General features: G+C 43.5%; 1 protein-coding gene across 2 annotated transcripts in view; it reads left to right on the top strand.

The window, feature by feature from the left end:
- Positions 1-12,200: 12,200 nt before the first annotated feature.
- Lyn (LYN proto-oncogene, Src family tyrosine kinase) overlaps positions 12,201-20,538 on the top strand; it is a 114,788-nt gene continuing 106,450 nt past the window's right edge. For both annotated transcript variants that reach the window (XM_020179782.2, XM_020179780.2), the window contains exon 1: positions 12,201-12,334. The gene's annotated coding sequence lies outside the window, so the exon portion shown is untranslated. The remainder of the gene's footprint in view (positions 12,335-20,538) is intronic.

Below are 20,538 nucleotides of genomic sequence, written 5' to 3'. Positions count from 1 at the left end.
CTTTCTGGTGGTCATGAAGTGAACAACCTCTTCTGCCACACACTCCCACCATGTTGTGCTGTGTTGCCACAGGTGCAACATGGACAGAAACCTTTGAAACCGTGAGCCAAGACAGACCTTTCCTCTCTTAAGTTGCTTGTTTTATGTGTTTTGTCACAGTGAAGGAAAACTGATAAACATACCACATTGGTGTGGCTTTTGGGATTAAATGCCATAATGTATACAATGCACCTTAAATCATATCTACCTCTTGTTGAAAGACTGAAGAAGAAATTGTATACATCTTCTCTATATCTCATAGATTCCCTTTCTTTCTTCCTTCCTTTTTTTTTTTTTTTTTTTGGCAGGATTTTTCTGTTTCCCACGCTGGTTTTGAACTCACAATCTTCCTGCCTCAGCCACTTGAGTATTGGGATTACAGGTGTGTACCTCCATGCCTGATTTCTCATAGATTTGTATCAAGACTGATAATTTATTTTAAAATAACTTGTAAAAGGTTATCATGTTTCTTTTACCCCAATATTATAACTCTAATCTTATTCCTTGTTTCTTTCCAACCACTTAAATGAAATACATCTCTGTGGTCCCCACTACCCTCCAAAACTCATCAAAAACCAAATAAGAGGTGGGAGTTTAGACTAAGGAGGAAGTTGCATTCCCAGGTTCCTAACCTTATCTCTATTGGTGCAAAGCTAATTTTTCATTCATTAAACTCCTAGAGAAGTTACTAGTAATTCCATTTCATCAGTCTTTATTTTTTATCAGTACTTTATGTTTTATTTCCCGAAGAGTACATTAAAGAGATTAATCTATATCTGTAATACAGTTATCATTAGCTGTAATGCTTTCATAGTACATTGAATCAGGTACTATTCCAGTATGCACCCATTTTTGAATATGGCAACGAGGGTGGCTGCCCTGTGCTGAATGAGCTGAGTGAAGCACTTCTTCACTGAAGCTATGTGAATCTCAGATCCTGATGCCTTGCAGGAGAGGTGTCACAGTACATGGCTATGCTCTGTTCCTTGGAGCTCAGCAAGAGCCCAGTTCCATCCTCCACCCAGTAAAGGGTGCCACTCTGGTTATGTCCTCTCATTTCAGGCAACAGCATGTGGATTTGTTCTCTCCTGAAACCCATGAACCCTTCTAGACCATGTTTCAAGTGCCAGAAGTCCCATATACCAGTAAGCAGTCGCTATCCAGGCAGGTTAGGTATTTTGTAGGTGAGATCAATATTTAACCCAGTAGATATTATGTAAAGCAGATTGCCCTCCAGAGTATAGGCAGGCCTCATCCAATCAGTTGATAGCCTTAAGAAAAAAAATTTCTCTCCTTGTATGTGGAAGAAGGAGTACTGCCAGCAGAATGCCCTTGGACTTGGTCCAGCTCTTCCCCTGATCTCCGGTATGCTGGCCTGCCCTGAAGATAGCAGACTTGGCAACCTCCACAATTCCTGAGCTATCTGTCAATCTATCCATCTTTCTAAATAGATAGATTGATAGATACATAGATACATAGGTAGAGAGATATTTTCTATTGATTCTGTTCCTCTGGAGAAATACAAAGGCATATGTATCAAGGTTGAAAGCTGATTACATTTTATTCAATTGTCACTTGATTCACATAGATAGGCTCATAGTATTTGTACCTCCATTTATATTCTCACAAACAGTCCTGCAAGTATTAGGGCTAAGCCTAAGTACTTCCACAGACCCCAATCTGTAGTACTAATACTCCGTGGGTACTAGCTCCTTGCTATTGGATGGGGAAACATTGACATGAAGGCTGCAGAAGAACCTTCACTATGGAAGGAGATGAGGAATAGAATGTCACGGTGAAGAGGTCATAGGATTGGCTAGCTAAAACTAGAGCCAAATCCTGACTCTAGCATTCACTAGCTTTGTGTAAATTGTATGATTCTGGAAAACTTTCTTTACCCCTCTATGACTCAGTTCCACCAAATTTAAGACACCATTCAATAGCATGAAATAGTACTGTGAGAATGCCATATATGATGTACGAAAGTGATCTGCCCAGCCCCTAAAGCAGATTGGAGACTTAGCCACCATTAGTAGGGATTTTTCATGACCTAGAGCAAAATGTTGCCTCTCTGAGTCCCCAGCACTGTGGAAGTATTGTTATGATCACATGTCATTTAGCAAACTCACTCAGAATTACTTTTGCTTATGTGCACTGCATTCAGTGCTACTGGTAATAAAGAAAGAGACCCAGGTCCCCCTTCAGGAGTTCACTGGTGTAGGAGCTCACATAGATAAATAATAGGATTAGAATAAAAGTACAAAGTGACAAGTGTCAACAAGAAGTAGAGGCAACTTTCCATAGGATTTCCAGGAAGGAAGAAATGTATCTGAGAATGATTTTCTTTTCTTTGATGCTATACCATTTAAATGGGCCTTGAAGGACGGGTGGGACTGGACCACATGAAGATAGGGGGCAAGGGAAGCATGGAAGTGAAGACGAAGATGTAACTGTGTCTGTCAATATGGCCTAAGCCACACAAAAATTCCTTCTGCTTCCAGTGCTCTCAAAATATTAGTGGACATATTCTTCCTTCTACCTCTTTCTTCGCCACACACTACCTCTATTTTATACACAGATTAGAAAACTAGGTCACTTCACTGCCTTCTCAGGACTTGTATGAGTTAGATGTGACTCACTGGGTAGATGAACAGAGTCATCCTTTGGCCACGTGAATGAGCAATTCAGGTTCAAAATTCATGTTAGTTCAGTCAAAACTCCTGTTGGATGCTAAGGTAAATTAATATAGTTTTAGGTTCTAACTTTGTGATGAACTTTTTCTTCTTTAACATTGACTCTTCCCTACAATCAGATCTGAAGAATCCCCAAATAAGAGGCAGATACTGTATGTCAAGGAAGGTGTATTTTTAGGATAGCAGTACTCTCAGAGTTTAACAATAACTGATCAAAACAAACAGGACTTCCAAGGAACAGACACATATAAACTATTTAGATCAACAAAGACGCACCCAAAGTCAAAGAAAACCATAAACTCACCCTGGGATGAACTCTGCCTTTTAGAGAGCAGTTAATATTTTATTGAGTGATCGGGAGGAATGCTTGAAGCTTCTGTAGTTGCCTGGAGGTGGAGGTAAGGAATGAAAAATTATTATAACAAAGCCAAGAAGGTCTCCCCGGCACTTTAGCTGGGCACATGATATTAGTATCTTATTATTCTGATGTATTATAGGAAGACAACATGAACTAATGTTCACGTTCAAGTGCACAAACACCTTTCACACATAGTGAGAATTATAGATACATTTTGTCATATAGCAACAGTAGCCATGCATAAGAAGTGGTGATAACCAAACCGTAGAGGCAGGCTGTACAGTTTGTCCTGGAATCACTTGATGCTTCTCACTAGGACAAAAAGATGAGGTAGCATTTAAGGCTAAGTGCATTCAAAGGCAGCATAGACTGAGAAGCTGAACATCCAAGATGGTCTCTGAACCCAATACATACATGCACACATACACACATATGTATATACATAAAACAATACAACACTGGTCACTGCAGTTAAAGAAAGCTACCTGAATATAAAATTATCAACATCGTGTCAACATCCCCATCTGGTGATGTCTTTATGGAATGGCTTTCACAAAACTACTTTGTAGACTTGAATACAGCACCTCCTCTTACTCCTGGCCTAGGACAGGTACTAAAAGAATAGGAACAAGGGCTGACTGAGAGGGTCAATGGATGAATGCAAGGCAATGGCATTGATCAGACTGTTGGGATGTCAACAGAGATGCTGCTATAAGACAACAATTTATGAACACTGAGCATTTCTGGATGTAGTTGTGGCTTTGAGAAGTCTCTATTAATGTGAATAGCTATGTTTCCTCTTTGACAGCTGGTCTCAGGTACTTGTACCAGCATACTCATCACCTGGGTGTAAGTTGGGACAAACGTGTACTTAGCCTCTTCATCAAGATTCACAACAAGGGGAGGATATAAGGAAAGGGTGAAGGAGGGTGAATATGGTGAAAATATGTACTCATGTATGAAAACAGAAAAACGAGACCTGTTGAAACTATTCTAAGAAGGGAGGAGAGGAGATAAAGAAGAATGATTGAGGGGGTGAATCTAACTAAGACATATTGTAAGCACTTTTGTATATGTCACAATGTACTCTCAGTACAACAATAATATGCTACTGAAAATAAAATGTGAAAATGTAATCACAACAATAACAAAAAATTCACAACAAGGTCACTCTGCTCTCCAGAACCTTGTGAGGCTGGGTTCAATTCAAATTCTCCAATCTTGCTGGTGGAGTGGCTCAAGTGGTAGAGCACCTGCATAGCAAGTGTGAGGCCCTGAGTTCAAACCCCAGGGCCACCAAAAAAAAAAAAAAAAATTCTCCAATCTTATTTGACCATGAATACTTTCTCCATTTAGTGCCTGTTAATAATTAACATTTGAGAAATTCTGCTTTATGGTAATTTATGCATAAACAATATTCTATGCAGTTCTTAAACTTTTTCTGTTTTCTGAAAAGATTCTTAAGAATTTTCCTTTTTATTAACTTCCTGGTATCTACAATAATTTGTGCTAAAGTCTCATTTTCCCTGGTAAAATAGGTTTAATTTTTTCAATCCTCACTACTTTACCCACATATAAGTATATATACATGCTGCTCTCTTAAAGACAGAGATCCTGGGTGGGTGGAAGCCATGAAGGAGATTCCATCATTAGGACCAGCTATCACTAGGATGAGAGGTGGAGTACACTCTTGAAAAGTAGAAGTGACCCTCTAGCATATGCAGTAAAGAGATGGAAGGAGGATGGATAGAACAGGGACAACAGCCAGGAGACCTCTGTTGAGGTCAGCCTCCAGGTCTGGAGGTGGAAGCATTAGGACAGGCCAGGACCAAAGGTCCCTGTCCACAGCTCTGGGAGCAGAATCCAGCCTCTGGGGAGCTCCTTCCAGACACTAAGCTCGTGTCACCACCACATGTAACCAACTCAAGGGATCTTTGCTTTCTGAAATGTGAGAAGAGCTTTCTGAAAGATGGAGTAGGGGCTGCAGGTGTAGCTCCATGGTAGAGCACTTGCCTAGCATTCGTGAGGACCTGGGAAGGATGAGGAAGAGAAGAAAGATGGAGTAGAAAAACTAACAGGCAGCTTGGGAGCGCTGTAGCCGACCACTCACTGACTCCCATCTGCACAGGATGCCGGATCCTGCTGGAGGGTGGGGTTCCCAGCCTTCGTTTCCCCATAGAGACTTTCCCCTCACTCCCACATCCTTGCTGCCCTTGTAAATAGATTTGGTTGTTGGTGTGAACTTTGAAGGTGATTGCTGCAGCTGCACCTCCCAGAAGGTGTTAAATTTTACCTCCATCTTTTGAGAATGAAGTCTGTGGGTAAAGGGTGACTTGGGAGCAGGCTAAGCTTGTCCTTGTCCTTGGGGGAGGTCTCTGGCAGCCCCTTCTTGCCTAGTGACACCCTCTGGCTCTAGTACCTGCCTCTGGAGTACACGATTTCTTTTTCTCAATGCCACCTTCCTTTACGATGTCCTGCACAAGCACACGACTCCTTGCTACTTGCCCTTCATCCAAACTGCTGCTCTCAGAAAGCTAACAACTTTACAAAAGCTCTCTGATTAAACTACACTGTGAAACTGCTCTGAAAATTAAGTGGCTTTTATGTCCTTCTCCTTGATTCTTGCCACTTATTTTTTCACATTCCTTCTATCTCTTTTGACCAACACAGTCTAACTTCAGAAAACGTCTTTTAGTCAAAAGTGATAGGAGACACCATTTGGCAGCCATCATGGTGGTGAGGCAAGAATCATCAGTGAATGCTAACAGTAGTGGATGAAAGTTTGAAGAAGAAGAAAAGGAAACTTACAGAATCAAAGTCATCAAAGATATCGATTAGCACCAACTAAGCAAGTCGTCAAAGTCAACCTCACCAGTGAGGGAGAGATGGATGTTCTGTGCTTTCTGATACTCAGCACTGAGCAAACACAGCAGCACTTTACATCAGTGGTACTCCAGCCAAGAAGACACAACCTGAACCACAAGGAAATATCATGCTGAGCCCAAATGGAAAGAATTCTACATTCTTTAAAAAGAATGTCAGTATCACGGAGCATGAAGAAAGACTGAAGACAGACCAAAGCATGACATGGGATTTTCTTTTGTTATAAGACATATTATTAGGACAATTGCCAATATTTGAATAGTGTCTGTAGATTAACTCTCTAGTAGCGATGTTAGTTACCTGATAAGTGTATATCATTTTTAGGAAATACTCAGTGAAGTATTTAGAGGATAAATGATCATTATGACACTTCACTGTCCAATAACAGGTTGGATATTTTTAGGGTTTTTTTTTTCCATATAAAAAACTAAAAACATGTGCTCCTAGATACCATAAGGCCACCTAGATAAAACAGGTTCGGCACTTCTGGAATTAGAACTGGGGACAGGGCAAATACTAGGGTCATGAGACTAGCTTGTTCAGAGGGGCTGGACATCCTTGCTAAAAACCAGAAGGTAGACAGGGAGGTGGAAGGGGTATTGGGGCCCTTCCTTCAAAAAGAAACTGAAATGACGTCAGAGTGATCCTCCCTTCTACCTCTGGACATTCCCCAGTAGACCCCAGAAACCTCTAATCTGACTGGATGAGATAATTTTTAATGTGTGGTTTACTATTTTGGTCTAATTATCATGCAGCATAATTTTGTGTGTCATAGCATGACAGATTAACTTTGTTTAAATTTAGTAAGCTTCAAACTATAATTATGTAATTGGTGTCATTGTCGTTATTACACGGCTCAGCTTTAATAATTGTTCAGATAGCTTGTTTATTCCTTTATAATGCCAAAGGAATGAGGAGGACTTGAGCTAGACTTCGGCCCAAATGCCTTCAGGAATACTGTGCTGTTTCTGTGGCATTTTGGGCAGAGAAAGCCAAATTTTGTAAAAGGCATTGTGATTGAACCTTTGATGTCAGTCAGGCATTTGAACAGAGTTCAAATCCAACCTGTTTACTTTAGCAAGGTGAATCTGGACAAGTCACTTACCCTTTCTGAGGCTTCTTATCTATGGAATGTAGGAAATAGAATGTGGCTGTGAGGATTACGTAGGAGGCTTTTACATAAAACGACCTTCCCAGGATCTCGATGATGGTGGTTATGAGAAAAAGCCTCAGAGATCAACTTCTTCCCGATAAACTCTGGATGAACCAACAGTCCCGTTTCCTTTTGTAAAACACTGTTCGTCCTTCTAGCAAAGCAAATCCTCTTCTCTTTAGGACATGTTTTCCCAAAAGCCAGTTGTTTTTATGTCAATTGTGTCTGGATTGCCAATAGGCAATTTGATTAAGATAGCGACTTAAAAATATGAGGGTAAAAGCTCTTTCTATGTAAAACTAAGTTGAATATTTGGATTTGGAAACAGTCACAGGTAAAACAGTAAATGCAAATAATTGTGCTGAATTAGTTGTGGATGAAGCAGCCATAAAGACAAGGGTCTGTGCAGAGAGAAGCATTGCAGGTCCTTCCTCGGCTTCAGTGAAGCTGGAATCAGAAGTCAGAGATGACGAATCATGGGCAGTAGTCTAGGTAACAAAAATGATGCAGAATGCCTAGAAAGGGATTCATGCTCAGAGAGAACACCTGGGCCTCACAGAAACATTGACAATGAATGGACACACTGTAGTCTAAAGTTCAAGCAAAATACTTAAGACATATTTGCATCATTTTAAGGATTTCTCCACTTTAAGCAACTTTTCAACTTATTAGTCACCAATGCTTTGAACAAGAAGGCTTCTGCTATGTTTTGTTAGGAAAATTGATGATATACAGAAACTCATTTGTTTGGCAAATATTCTCCATACTCTCTCAGGATGTCTGGTTGAGTCTCCTCTCCCAGTGGTTCCTAATCTTGGCTGCTCATTGGAACACGTGGGGACCTTGAGCATGTCTGACGATGGGGTTCTCCTCCCGCCACACACACACATGGGAAGAATTCATTGGTCTGCACAGAGACCAGCCATAGGGCTATTCTAGTAATTTATGTGTTTTTCACCTGCCACCAGGGTTGAGCACACTGCTCTAATATTGCTACTTGGGCCAGTTGGGTCTGAGGCCCTATTTGCAAGAGTCAGAGAAAGAGTGTTAATGTCCATTACTGCCCCTGTCCAAAAAACCAAACAGGGACTTAACTTGTGCAAACAGTCTGTAACAGTACCTGTGTTTGGCTCAGGAATCCGGACCCCTGAAGGGAAGCTCCCAGAAGAGTGAATGGGGCCACTAAGGATAGTCATGCCACAGCAGCGAGACTGGCTGATGTACGCTGTGAAGGTTGAACCAAGGATGCCCAATCAGTGGGGAGTGCCATGATCAGGCATGTGATGATGATGGCCTGGGCTAAAAAAAGAGTTCCTTGCGCTGGAGGCACAGCTCAAGTGGTAGAGCACCTGCCTAACAAGCTCCAAGCCCTAAGTTCAAACCCCAGTACAGCCAAAAAAGAAAAAAAAATTGTTCCTTGAGGACAGACATTTCATTTTCATTTTCCTATCAATGGATATTGGGTACAATTTTTGCTTTTTTTGCAGGAGGGGGTATACTCTTGTATGCGGGCAATTTTCCCAATTTCTGGTAGATATGTTCTATAAAGTTACTTGGAACAACTTATAGGATACCGAGCCATTGCTCATAGAGGGAAATAGAAGGTTAGGTTCTTATGAGTCTCTGGTCACGTTTTCTCAATCGATCACAACATAACCTTGTTTTATGTGTGTTTCTGTTTAACAACACCTTCTAAATTGCCAGCTTACAAACACTGAGCTCATGGCCAATAGCACTATGTTTCATGCCTGAGGGACGTTTATCCAACACTCATACTTTTTCCCCACAGGGCACATCACAGTCTCTTATGCATGGAAACACTGGATAGAACTTCAGTGCAATAGTAAGGGACCATTTTAAACAATGAAATCACCAATTAAAAAGCTCAAAAATTGGCCTGGTATGGTGGTGTGCTCCTGTAATCCAAGTACTTGGGAGGCTGAGGCAGGAAGATCACATGTTCGAAGATATCCTTGACCACATAGCGAGACTCTGTCTTGAAAAACAAAACATGCACAAAAAAATGTGGAAAACAGCACTAAATAGACTGGAAAAAGGACACTGTTTACATGTAAGAGTGGAAGCCACAAGGCAAAGGGTCAGCTTGTTTGCCTCAGCTGGGAGTGTGTGTGTTGGAAGACTCCAAAATTTTCACTGCTGTGTGATCTATATGTCTACAAATGACATACTTGGGGTATTGAAAAGCACCCCAAGTGTTTATTTCAGAGCTATATATAAATTTTAGCAAGTTGTTGAACTTGCCAATACGGTATCTATAAAAATACACTATCTGTACCTGATGTATTTCCACACTTCCTTCTCTTCCTATCAGTCACATTCTTTTCCTTGTTCAAAGTCTGCCTACGTGCCATGGCAATCTTTGTTGATTTGCAACCTATCATCATCATCCCCATCTTGGTTCACTTTAGAAAATAAAGTCAACCAATTAACCCATCAATCAGTACTAACAATGAATTTTAAAGCACCCTACAGACCTTTTGGGAAATAGATAAAAATAAGAATTAGTGCCTTCTAAAAAGGAGTTTACTGTTTACCAGTAGTTGAAGAGAGAAGGCTAACAAGGGAAACAGAGGCAAGCACCGCCCAAAGTACTGAACCAAGGTGTGGTTGAAGTCAACTGCACACAGTAAGTGCTAAAGATGTGTAGGAAAGAACAATACCGATGACAACTTTAAAGAAAGCTTTCCTGAGAAATGGAACTTTCATTGCTCCTTAAGGAGGAAAGACAGATGTGGAGAGCAGGTGAAAGAAGTATTCAGGATATGTGAATACAGCCTGAGAAATGGGAAGGGCAATAGTTATTTCCAAATAGGAATAAAGCAATAGACTTAGCAAGATGCTTGTGTGGGTGAAGTTACAGTAAAGGGCCACTGCAAGCCCAGATATGCTGGTCAAATGCTTTGTTCCTAACGCCAACAGATATTTTACTAAAAACACAGGACATTCCGGGTTGATTAGCCAATGCCCAAAATTTGTAAATTTGTATCCTTCCTATTAACTTATTCTTTTTTTTTAGACTATGTCTTGCTATGTAGGCCAGGTTGTCCTCAAACTCAGATCCTCCTGTCTCCACTTCCTAAATGCTGGGATTATGTGGGATGCCTGGTTTGGTATCCTACTTTTTATGTGTCACATGTCTTTAGCCAGGATTTCAAGGACTTACTGATATTTAGTGTTAATATATTTGAGAGGTCATTCTGAAGAAAAGTCCACCAAATGGAGCCTCAGGTATTGAATTGTTCTATAGGATTTGTGACAGATAAAACCTATATGCTCGACGCCTTCCCAAGGTAACCCACCATCTGTAGCAGGAAACTAATGGCATACCAGTGAACATTTTAGGAGTAACGACCCTACTTTGTGTCTTTCAAGGAAATATAATCATATATGGCTTAATGATGGGGACACATTCTGAAAAGTGCATTATTATGTCATTTTGTTTTAGTGTAAATACCACGGAGTGCACTCACTCAAACCTAAATGGTTTAGGTCACTCCACGTGCTTCCTGATACAAGAGACATGGTAAACACAAAACAGATAAGGCTAGCCTGGCACACTCATTTACAGTAAACTTCATTTTCTAAGTAAAAAAAAAAAGTATGCTTTAAAATAATGACAACTAGTACAGTAAATATGCTACCAGCAGTTCCTTCGATTTTTTTGACACCTGTATCACCATAAACACCTGAGCACTGCTTTGCACTACAATATTGATGAGACTCTGATGCCACCAGGTGATAGGAAATTTTCAGCTCCATTAAAATCTTATAGGACCATCTGCATATATGTGGCCTGTGGTTGACAGAAATATTCTGCAGCCCACGTCTGCTGTTTGTAAACCTCAGCAGTCCTTTACTAGTAACAGATGACTGCTATTTTGGATTTTGTTATAAGGTGGCTTCTCTACCCTGTTGGACCGTAGCTGGGGCCAGCTTCTTAAGAATGTTAATAAAAGAATGCAGGTGTTTAGAGCAGTGTCTGGCCCCATCACTCAGTCCTTCTGCATGGTGTTTGCTATTATCAACACAAAGGTGAGTGTCCTGCACTGTCTCACTCATTTCCTTGTAAATTCTACAGGCTACTCCAACACTGGCATCCCAGGAAACAAGTCAGCTTAGAACAAGTGGGCATCCACAGTGACTGAGACTACAGTGTGGATGTGCAAGTGGCATTTATCAAGGTTCAACATGAGCTTGAACTTGCAAGTCTTTCAGTAAGCACTGGTTAGGCACCTGCTACGTGCCAAGTGCTGTGCTATTGCAGGTGGCGCTGAGATAGGAGGAATGAAATAACAGCCACCGTTGCTGCAGGCAGTGTGAGACCTGAGAGAAGGAATTTCATGGAGTTGGACATCTTTATCTCCATTTTCCAGGGAGGAAACAGAGGCTTTGAGAAAGTCTGAGTACTTGCCAGGCTATTTAACTCCACAGCCATCCTTCGCACTTCACCTTGTCCCCAAATAAATGTCCTTAGCATGTGAGTGTACATCCGTAAGGAACCTAACTTTGCATTGAATGGTGAGAACGCTACGAATCCCTGGACACCAACTTGGCTCATCATCTTTCTAGAGAACTCCAAATGTTGGGAGGGGTCAGAGCGTGCCCCCTCTGCTTCCAGGACCACCGCACTTCTAACACCTTGAGGAGTTAGGTCCGAAGGGAAGGAAAGGAGATGAGCGAAGTTTCACGGTCCCTCGAATCCTGAGATCTTCCGTCCATTCCCACGGCTGCCTCACTCTCCCAACCTGCACACCGGGGTCGCCAGGTTTCTTTGCTTGCAAAGCCTGCGCGAGGGCCACATCAAATACCAAACCTTGGACAGGAATCAAACGGTCACTTCCCCGCCCCCTGGGCGCAGTATGCAAATCCGAGCACCAGGAAGTAGCTGGGACCTCTCGGTCTAGCCCAGCGACAGCCAGTTCCTCTCCCACCGTGCGGGGCCGCGCTGCCGCTCACTCCCCGGCCGTGGCGCCTCCGGGCCGGACGCGCTGCAGCTTCCAGTCCGCCGCAGGCGGGGCAGCCGCCACCTCCGGCCTAGAGCCCGCAACCCCTTGTCACGCGTCCAGCGTTCCCCGCCCGCAGCCCCTTCCCAGGAGGGCCCTGCTGGGCTGTCCCGTGGCGCCTCCAGCTTCGAACTGAAGTCACCGTGGAGTTCCGCCGCCGCCCCGAAACTTTCACCGCGAGCGGGTGAGTTCTGAGCTTGAGGCCGGGAGGCGGGCGCGGGAACCCGGGCACACGGGGCTGGGACCCCGACTCTGCCACCGGTTGGATCCCCGGTAGCGGGGTTGGCTCGGGACCTGAGGCTTCGGCGCGGCCGCGACAGCAGAGGTCGCGCGCCGTTTCCTGGCCACCCCGGCGCCCGCCCCCAGTGGTGAAAGCACCCAGGTGTCCTCAGCCTGGGGGTGACCGCGCTGCGGAGCAAGGACGCACGGGCGGCGGCTCCGCAGGTGTCCGCAGCGGAGCAGCGCAGGGGCGTGGCGGGAGGTGCGGGGGCGGGCGCACCGCTTGTCCCTCGGGCATCCGCCCGCGGCCGACTGCTGTCCCCGCTCCCGCCTCTCCGGGCGAGCCACGGGGAAGCCTCTGTCCAGGAGGAGCCGGCACGCGGCGGAGGTCCCCGAGGGACTCTGGATTGAGAGATCTGGTCTCCCCACTGGGCCCTGGACCCCTAGAGGTGGGGAGTGGGCTTCTGCCCCGAGTTTCCCAGGCCGACGGACAGCTGCCCTCCTTGGTGGCTCTGGGGAAGGATGGTGACGTCGGGCGGCTGCAGGCGACTGCTGCTCACCCTCCCGCAGAGCCGGGCTCCTCTCTGCCTGCAGCCCAGCGGAGCAGTGTGAAGCCTTGGCCAAGAGGAAGCCAGAGTTATTTTAAGAATTCAGGGTTGCCTTTCCTTCGCGTTGGGGGAAGGGTGCAAGCGCCAGTTCCCACTTTCTACGTTGTCTTGGCCGGCTGTGGCTTTCCATTTGTAATGCTCCTTCTAATACTCCCACTGCGCTGTGGACTTGTGCTTGTGTATTCATTTCTCTCTCTCTCTCTCTCTCTCTCTCTCTCTCTCTCTCTCTCTCTCTCTGTCTCTCTCTCTCTCTGTGTCTCTCTCTCTCTCTCTCTCTCTCACACACACACACACACACACACAATTATCCTAATCTACGTAACTTCTTTGCCACCTCAGACACCCAAGTTGGAATGTAGGCCTTGCAGTCTCTCAGTTTTTTGGAAGCAGCCTGATTATTGAAATTCCCTGTTGGGGTTTTTTCATCTTTGAGTGTGAACCTATCCCAGGGGCTAGGTTTTACTAGTTTTATTTACTACACAGAAAGCTCCTAGTCTACACTACCATTCTGTTAATGGTGGTGTTACTATTTAGTGCAATGAACTCTGTCCATAAAAACGAGGGTCGTTGCGGTTTGGTGAATTTAAACCTAAGACATGTCTCAGTTAGCTATCTGACCTTACTGTTATTAAATTTGCTTAATAAATACATCCAGAGGGGCAACACGCTCTAAGAACTAGCCTCTTAAGATATTTGACTTTTGCTTTGTTCTCTGCCCCCAGCTGGCCCTAGGGATGTCTCTGTGCAGGCAACACCTCTAACCTATAGTATTGCTGGGGACCAGGCTCTACCATGCAGGGGCAGGAGTAAGTCCTGCCTAAGTAAGGGGAAGCCCTACTGGGAAGGGTGGGATCTTAGGTTCTCATTTGGAGATGAGCATTTTGGAGGCTTGAAGGAATTTAATTGGATCACAAGAGCCTCTTTGGCGGTAAATGGTCTGACCCTCTAGCGAAGGGCAGATGGAAATAGATATGAGGGAGGGGAAAACAGGAGCCAGGAAACCTGAGCATTGGTTTCTTTACCATTTATTAGAGCTGAGATTTTGGATAAGCCACTTGGGCCATTTCATGAACCAACATTTCCTCCATGGCAGCAACCAGAGTTATAATTATGATTTGTCCACATGATTATAGATTGTGTTTGCCACTATAATGGAAGTGATATGACATGTCAACAGCATGGCAAAAAAAAGCCTGGTGCCTGGAGCATAATAGGTGCTTGGTGGGGATTTTTGGAAGAAGGAAGGAAGACTTGCTAAGGACATCCAGAGATGAAGAAACAGGGCTGGCTCAATAGGGCAGCCTACTGCCATTTCTGTAATGGAGATGGGAGGGACTTGTTGACAGTTGTAGTTCTTTAAGTGGAAATCTCAGCTCAGGAACCAGTTTTCTGTGTGTGTCACTGGACGAGGTCTTGACGTGCAGTAGTAAGAGGTCCCCGTGAAGGTGTTTGGCCTACCTTTATCTTAGTCATTGATGTTGAAAACGTTTATGAAGACTAATATCCCACCATCACTTCTAGTGGCTTCCTTTCAGCAGAAAAAATGTTCCAGCACAGTTGTGAATCAATGATTTTCAAAGTCTTTTAGTTCTGATTGCATTTTTATATGGAAAGAAATCACCAAAACATCTGTGATTCTAGTTGGTTTCCATGAGTATGTAGGGTTGTAACTTAGCGAAATGAAACCATATCCTCATATACAAGTCTCTGCTAATTTTATAACTAAGAATACAGTGCTCACAGCATAGGACATTGTTACAGCTCACTGGTACCGATGGTCCCTAGGATGCATGGATTAGTATTAACTTGGAGGGTCACTACAGTTATTGATAGGGCATTGGTCAATGACACATTGATCTTTCCTGGGCGGGCTTCACATTGATGGTGTTATATCTTTTGCTTGTCCAGGATTTCTGTACCCTGACTTCATTTGAACCTCTCATAGTCCCTATCGGATAGGGTGGGACAGATACACAAAGCAAGGTTTATCCAAGGTCACAGGCCTAGGTGGCACCATTGGACAAGTAGGTATGTTTTCTGGCTGTTCCCACTTGTCCACCTTTGCATCTGAAGTAAGGCACTCAATTACTTAAAAACAAAGAAACAAGTTTATTATTTAAACGTATTATTTTAGATTTAGAGAACCATGGAGTAGTTTCTTTTTTAATGACATGGTAGTTCTCTGAACTAAGTGGCTAACTGCTTAGGAGAAAGCAGTTGTCCATTAAACTGGGCACTTGGGCTGTGTTGTGGAAATGAATTTCTGTGTTTTTCTGCACTACTTCTTGCTTGGGGCTATGGTAGGAGGTCCCCCAAGCTGCTGAGGTGACATCTATATGGCTGCTGTCCAAGTGGCTCTAGTGACTGCTTTGGTGACCATTTAGGTACATGTTTGATACAGAAGTGCCCAAGGAATATTTGGCAAAAAGTCTCCCTACACCTCTGCTGGAAGTGCCTCCAGCATGAACCCTCCCAGACTCCTTGTGTGGTAATTATAACAAAGAAAGCATCATTTGAGGTGGAAATTTGAAGTTAGGAGATAGACCCAATAGGAAGCAGAGTCGAACACATGTTCTGGCTGGCTGTGTGTCAGCCACCATTCCAAGCCAATATTTCTATGATAGATACTTACTACCTTCCACCTTTCAAGACTGATAATGAAGACAAGGACATAGAAGAGGAAGGTTTTCTTTTCCAGTCAGAAACACTGAAACATTTCTTACAGCTGCCTAGTTTCCTAGTTTCATTTCTAAAATTTATTTTGAGTAAGTTCCCATTTGAGGGGAGAATCCTGAGTGCAGAAAATGGGATTAGAAATCATGGGATTAGAAATTTTGTAGCAGTCCAGTTTGACTTGCACGTCTCTCGCTCATCTTTGGCCTAAGCTGAAAGGACGCTCTTGTGATGTAAGTTAGTCTCATTATTGTAACTGTGCCCACTGTTCATAACGCTGAGGTCTCTAAGTCATGTCCCGTAAAACCACACAAAAGAGGATAAAATCACACAACCAGTGTGAGTGGCAGTTTCCTAACCATCGATGCTCTGCTTTTGTTGAGTTGTACAACATGGGGAAGAAGTCTTCTTGTCTTCTTGTCTCATTTCCGTTTTTATACTTCATGCTTCGGACAAGGTCAAATGTCTTGTCCTTGCGGCCCACGTTCTCACCTCTCTGTGAGCACCTAAAATCTCTCTTGCCACCCTTTCTTGACACCAAATCACACGGATTGGAAGCTCCTTGCAAACTGGCTGTCCTTTCTTTATATTGGTAGAACATCTGGTGGGAGCTATACTGATTTCATAGGGCTGCTCTTGGCAGCCCTGTCCAAGGACAGGATCTGTCCACAGGAGACTGCAGAGACGGATCTGCCTTTACTCTCTGGCTCCTTCTGGCACCATGATGGCTGCTTGCTGAGTGGGTGACCCACTCTTCCTGTAAATGTTCACCACCCCCCCCCAATGGGGCTAAGGGGAATGGAGAAGCTGGTCCTTGAGAGGCCCCTGGAGAGGGAGAACCACTTCTGCTTTCCACGGGAAAGCTGTGTCACTGAAAGAGAACTCTAGCCAGAGGGAGGAGGCTTGAGGGAAGAAGTGCAAAGGAAGTGATACTTCCCCATGCCCCAGAGCTGGTCATTTGCCTAAGGCCCCACCTTTACAACTACCCAGAGCTGCCTTTCCTCAGAGTACCCTCAACCACCTGCTCTGGCCATTGTCAGTTTTCCCAGGAGGGAGCCAGGAAGGGTGAAAGGAAGGAGGGAGGATGAAACTCTAGTCATCAGTGGAGATCCTTCTCCAGCAATGCCCAGCATTGTCACCCTTGATCTTCCAGTAACAGAAAAATGTACATTTTGAAATTTCCCATCATGGAAACCATTGCAAAACTCCAAGAAGATACTTTGAAATCTTTTAATGTTCACAAATATGGTGATGACTTCATCCTGATTACAGTAGTTTAGGACTATTTTTAAAACTGCTTAAGCTATAGTCCCTTGTTAAATTCTTGGGATAGACAGTGACTGTCAACATTTTTTGATCTTTATCAAAACACATGTTTTACTTGTGCCCAGATATACACCTATTTGCTCACAAAACCTAAACCAAAACAAATAAAAACAAAACAAAATTGGTAAGTAATATCCCATTTCTGAAATAAAAAATTCATGTATGGCTCACATCATCGATAAGCTGTACATATCAACGTATTTTTAATCCTGGATTCTTAATAGTGATTATTTCTATGTGACAGATGAATGCTGATTTTTTTCTTTTGTACATCTTTATTTATTTAATTATTTTTAATCAGGCATTTATATCTTTGTTTTTGGAATAATATGTAATGGGTTTTATGATACATTTATAATGTACTTTGATCATATTCATCCCCCTATTACTTTTATTTTTATTTATTTACTTGATTTACTTTTTGGCGGTACTGGGGTTTGAACTCACGCTTGTTAGGTAGGCACTATATCATTTGAGCCACTCCACCAGCCTTTTTTGTGTTAGGTATTTTTGAGATAGGGGCTCACAAACTGTTTGCCTGGGCTGGCTTCAAACCTCAGCCCTCCTGATCTCTGCCTCCTGAGTAGCTAGGATTACAGACATGAGCCACCAGCGGTGTCTGGCTTTATTTTTTTTAATTTATTTATTTGTAGTGCTAGGGATCCAATCCAGGGCCTTACACATACTAGGGCAAGTGTTCTACCACTGACTTATACCCCCAGCCATCATCTTTATTTTTAAAAGAACCAGTATCACATAGGATTTTAAAATAGCAGCATAAGAAGCAATGAAATGAAGCCAGAGTGACTGTACCAGGCCGGTGGGAGCAATCAGGGAACTTTGGAGCCAGAGTGGGCTGAAGGATGCTCCCAAGGATATACAATTGTGCCTAGTTTTCTGTGGGGGTTGCGTTTCAGGCTTCCCAAGATCTGATATGCACAAGTCTCTCACATAAAATGATGCAGGGGTTAGAGGCATGTCTCAAGAGGTAGAGCGTCTTCCTAGCAAGCACAAAGCCCTGAGTTCAAACCCCAGTACTGCAGAAAAGAAAAGTGAGAGAAAAATAGAGTGCCTGTGAGAAAATTTTCTTTTTTTTTTTTGACAGTACTGGGGTTTGAAGTCAGGGCTTCACACTTCCTAGGCAGGTACTCTGCTGCTTGAGCCTCACTTCCACCCCTTTTTGCCTTGGTTATTTGGAGATAGTGTCTCTTTTGCCCAGGCTGGACCTCAATCCTCCCTACTTTTACACTTTCTGTGGAGCTGGAATGACAGGTGTGCAGCACCAGGCCCAGCTGGTGCTGGTGCTGGTTTAAGGAAATGTCACAAACATTTCCTTAAACCATGCTTCTCTGAATCTCAGCCTCCCAAGTAGCTAGAATTCTCCTGGCTTGAGAACAGTTTCATAAAGGGTTAGTGTTCAGTTTAGCAAACTTTTCTTGAGTACCTCCTGAAGTCAGGCACAGTGTCAGGAGGTGGGATAGGGATCTGAACGTGTTGATGGAAAATCCTGAAGGAAGGGAATGGATACAAGAGAGAAGGGGCATTTTTGAGAATGGACAGATTGGGTGGCACAAAGCAATGCTGGGATCACTCAATGTCACCAGAACTTGATTTAGCAGCTGTGATGAGGCCTCCCAGGTAGGGGTTTATTGCAAAATGAAGGGAATCACCAGAACCTTTTAGTGAGGAACATATTTTTCCCCTATTACAGGCAACTTCTTGCTAGACTTTTCTTTTTTTTTGAATAACAAGGCATTTATGATTTAGCCACTCTTTTACTGCCTTAGATAGGTGGATGATTAACTGAAGGATTAAAAGGGACTTCCCCAGAGTTTAATTTAGAGCTAGAAAGAACATTTCCCAGGCTGGATAGAGTGGTACATGCCTATAATCTCAGGTACTCTGAAGTGGAGACAGGGAGGATCACAATTAGAGGCCAGTCTAGGCATAGCATTAGCAAGACCCCACCTCAACCAATAAGCTCAGAGTGATACAAACTTGTCATCCCAGCTACCTGGAAGGCAGAGATAGAAGGATCCAATCTGAGACTGCATCTGGCAAAAACATGAGACCTTCTCCTGAAAAATAACTAAGGCAAAAAAGGGCTGAGGCATGGTTCAAATGGCAGAGCACCTACCTAGCAAACAGAAGGTCCTGAGTTCAAACTCCAGGATTGCCAAAAAACCAAACAAAACATTTACAGCCGTTTATTATGTGAACAGAAGGCTTAACCTCGTAATGGTTATCTCTGTGCTTGCCGCCTTGATGATGGCGGGCTTGTCCAAACATTTGCCGACATCTCGATCATGCCAGCGTTACTGAAGAAATTAGCCATTTGCATGGAGGTCTGGGGTTTGGGCAGATATCTGTTTTTCTATTTGTTTTAAAGAAGGAGTATATATTGTTAAGTGGCAGCTTGGTGCTGGGATTGTTCTTATGATCTAAAGTTTATTAAAATCATCACCATAAATACAGATAGCAGTATTTGGCCAAAGCCAAGCAGCCACCCCATGATCAGGAATAATATATTGAGCATCCTCTGTGCCCAATGCGTAAGTGGACTATTCATTTTAAATTTCAGGGGAGGTATTATAATATATAAGGAAAATGGACTTCGAAGTTAGATCTGAGTTTCTGTGTAGCCTCTACCGCTTAAGACTTTAGGCACGTTACTTTAACTTCATTTCTTCATTTATAAAATGAGAAATAATGACACCTACCCCTCCGTCTGTGATAATGATCAACAGACTTAATCTGTAACCTCCAGCATTGTTTCTGGTGCATCGTAAATCTCCAATAAGAGAGGGCTGTTTTTACACCAGACTGTGCACTTCTTCTACCTTAGAGGGGAGAAAGCCTGCTTCTTCCTTCCATCAGCAGACAGATATTGAGTAAGGAGGGTTCAGACTCCTGTGGGGAAAGCAGTCATCACCCACCCTGCCTAACACAGTCTGCCATGTGCTGGGGCCTTAGGTGCTTATGGAGTTGAACTTCTGATCTGCCTAAGAAATATCATGAACTGTGGAGAGCCCAGAGCCCCCAGGGCCAGCAGGGTGGCCTCTGAATTCAAGGACACCCTAAGTGGTAAGGGCTTGGAGACATCAAGAATGTGACCAGTGTTGTCCTAGACATAGGCACAAAGTACTCTGCAAGGAATAAGAAAGGGTTCTTGGTGATGGTGAGAACAGGGTGATCCTGGGTTTTGTAGGGAACGAGGAAGTCTCTAGTTGGACACTTGTAGTTGAATTGCAAAGGCGCAAAAGGGCCTGGGGATTCCACACGGAGAGGAGCCCCCTAGCCTGCTGCATCCTAAAGTAACATGAGACTGCATGATCTGGGGAGTGACAGAGAAGTTCTGCAATGGAGATACAATCCCTAGCTTTAAGGGGATTTTTCATATTGAGTTCATGATCACCAGTGTAGTCAAATGTGGTTCTGTAACAGTTGACTTTTGTCTTTCTGGACCACATCGACTTCTTGAAGTGTTTGAAATTGAATAGATGCCCAGTGTACAAAAAGGAAATTGTAACATGGCAAACTCCATAACTTCCTGCTCTTCATC

Source organism: Castor canadensis, chromosome 3, assembly GCF_047511655.1.
Source record: "Castor canadensis chromosome 3, mCasCan1.hap1v2, whole genome shotgun sequence".
Classification (NCBI taxonomy): domain Eukaryota; kingdom Metazoa; phylum Chordata; class Mammalia; order Rodentia; family Castoridae; genus Castor; species Castor canadensis.
Note: the sequence above shows the minus strand (reverse complement) of the source record. Positions and strands in the feature narration are given on the sequence as shown.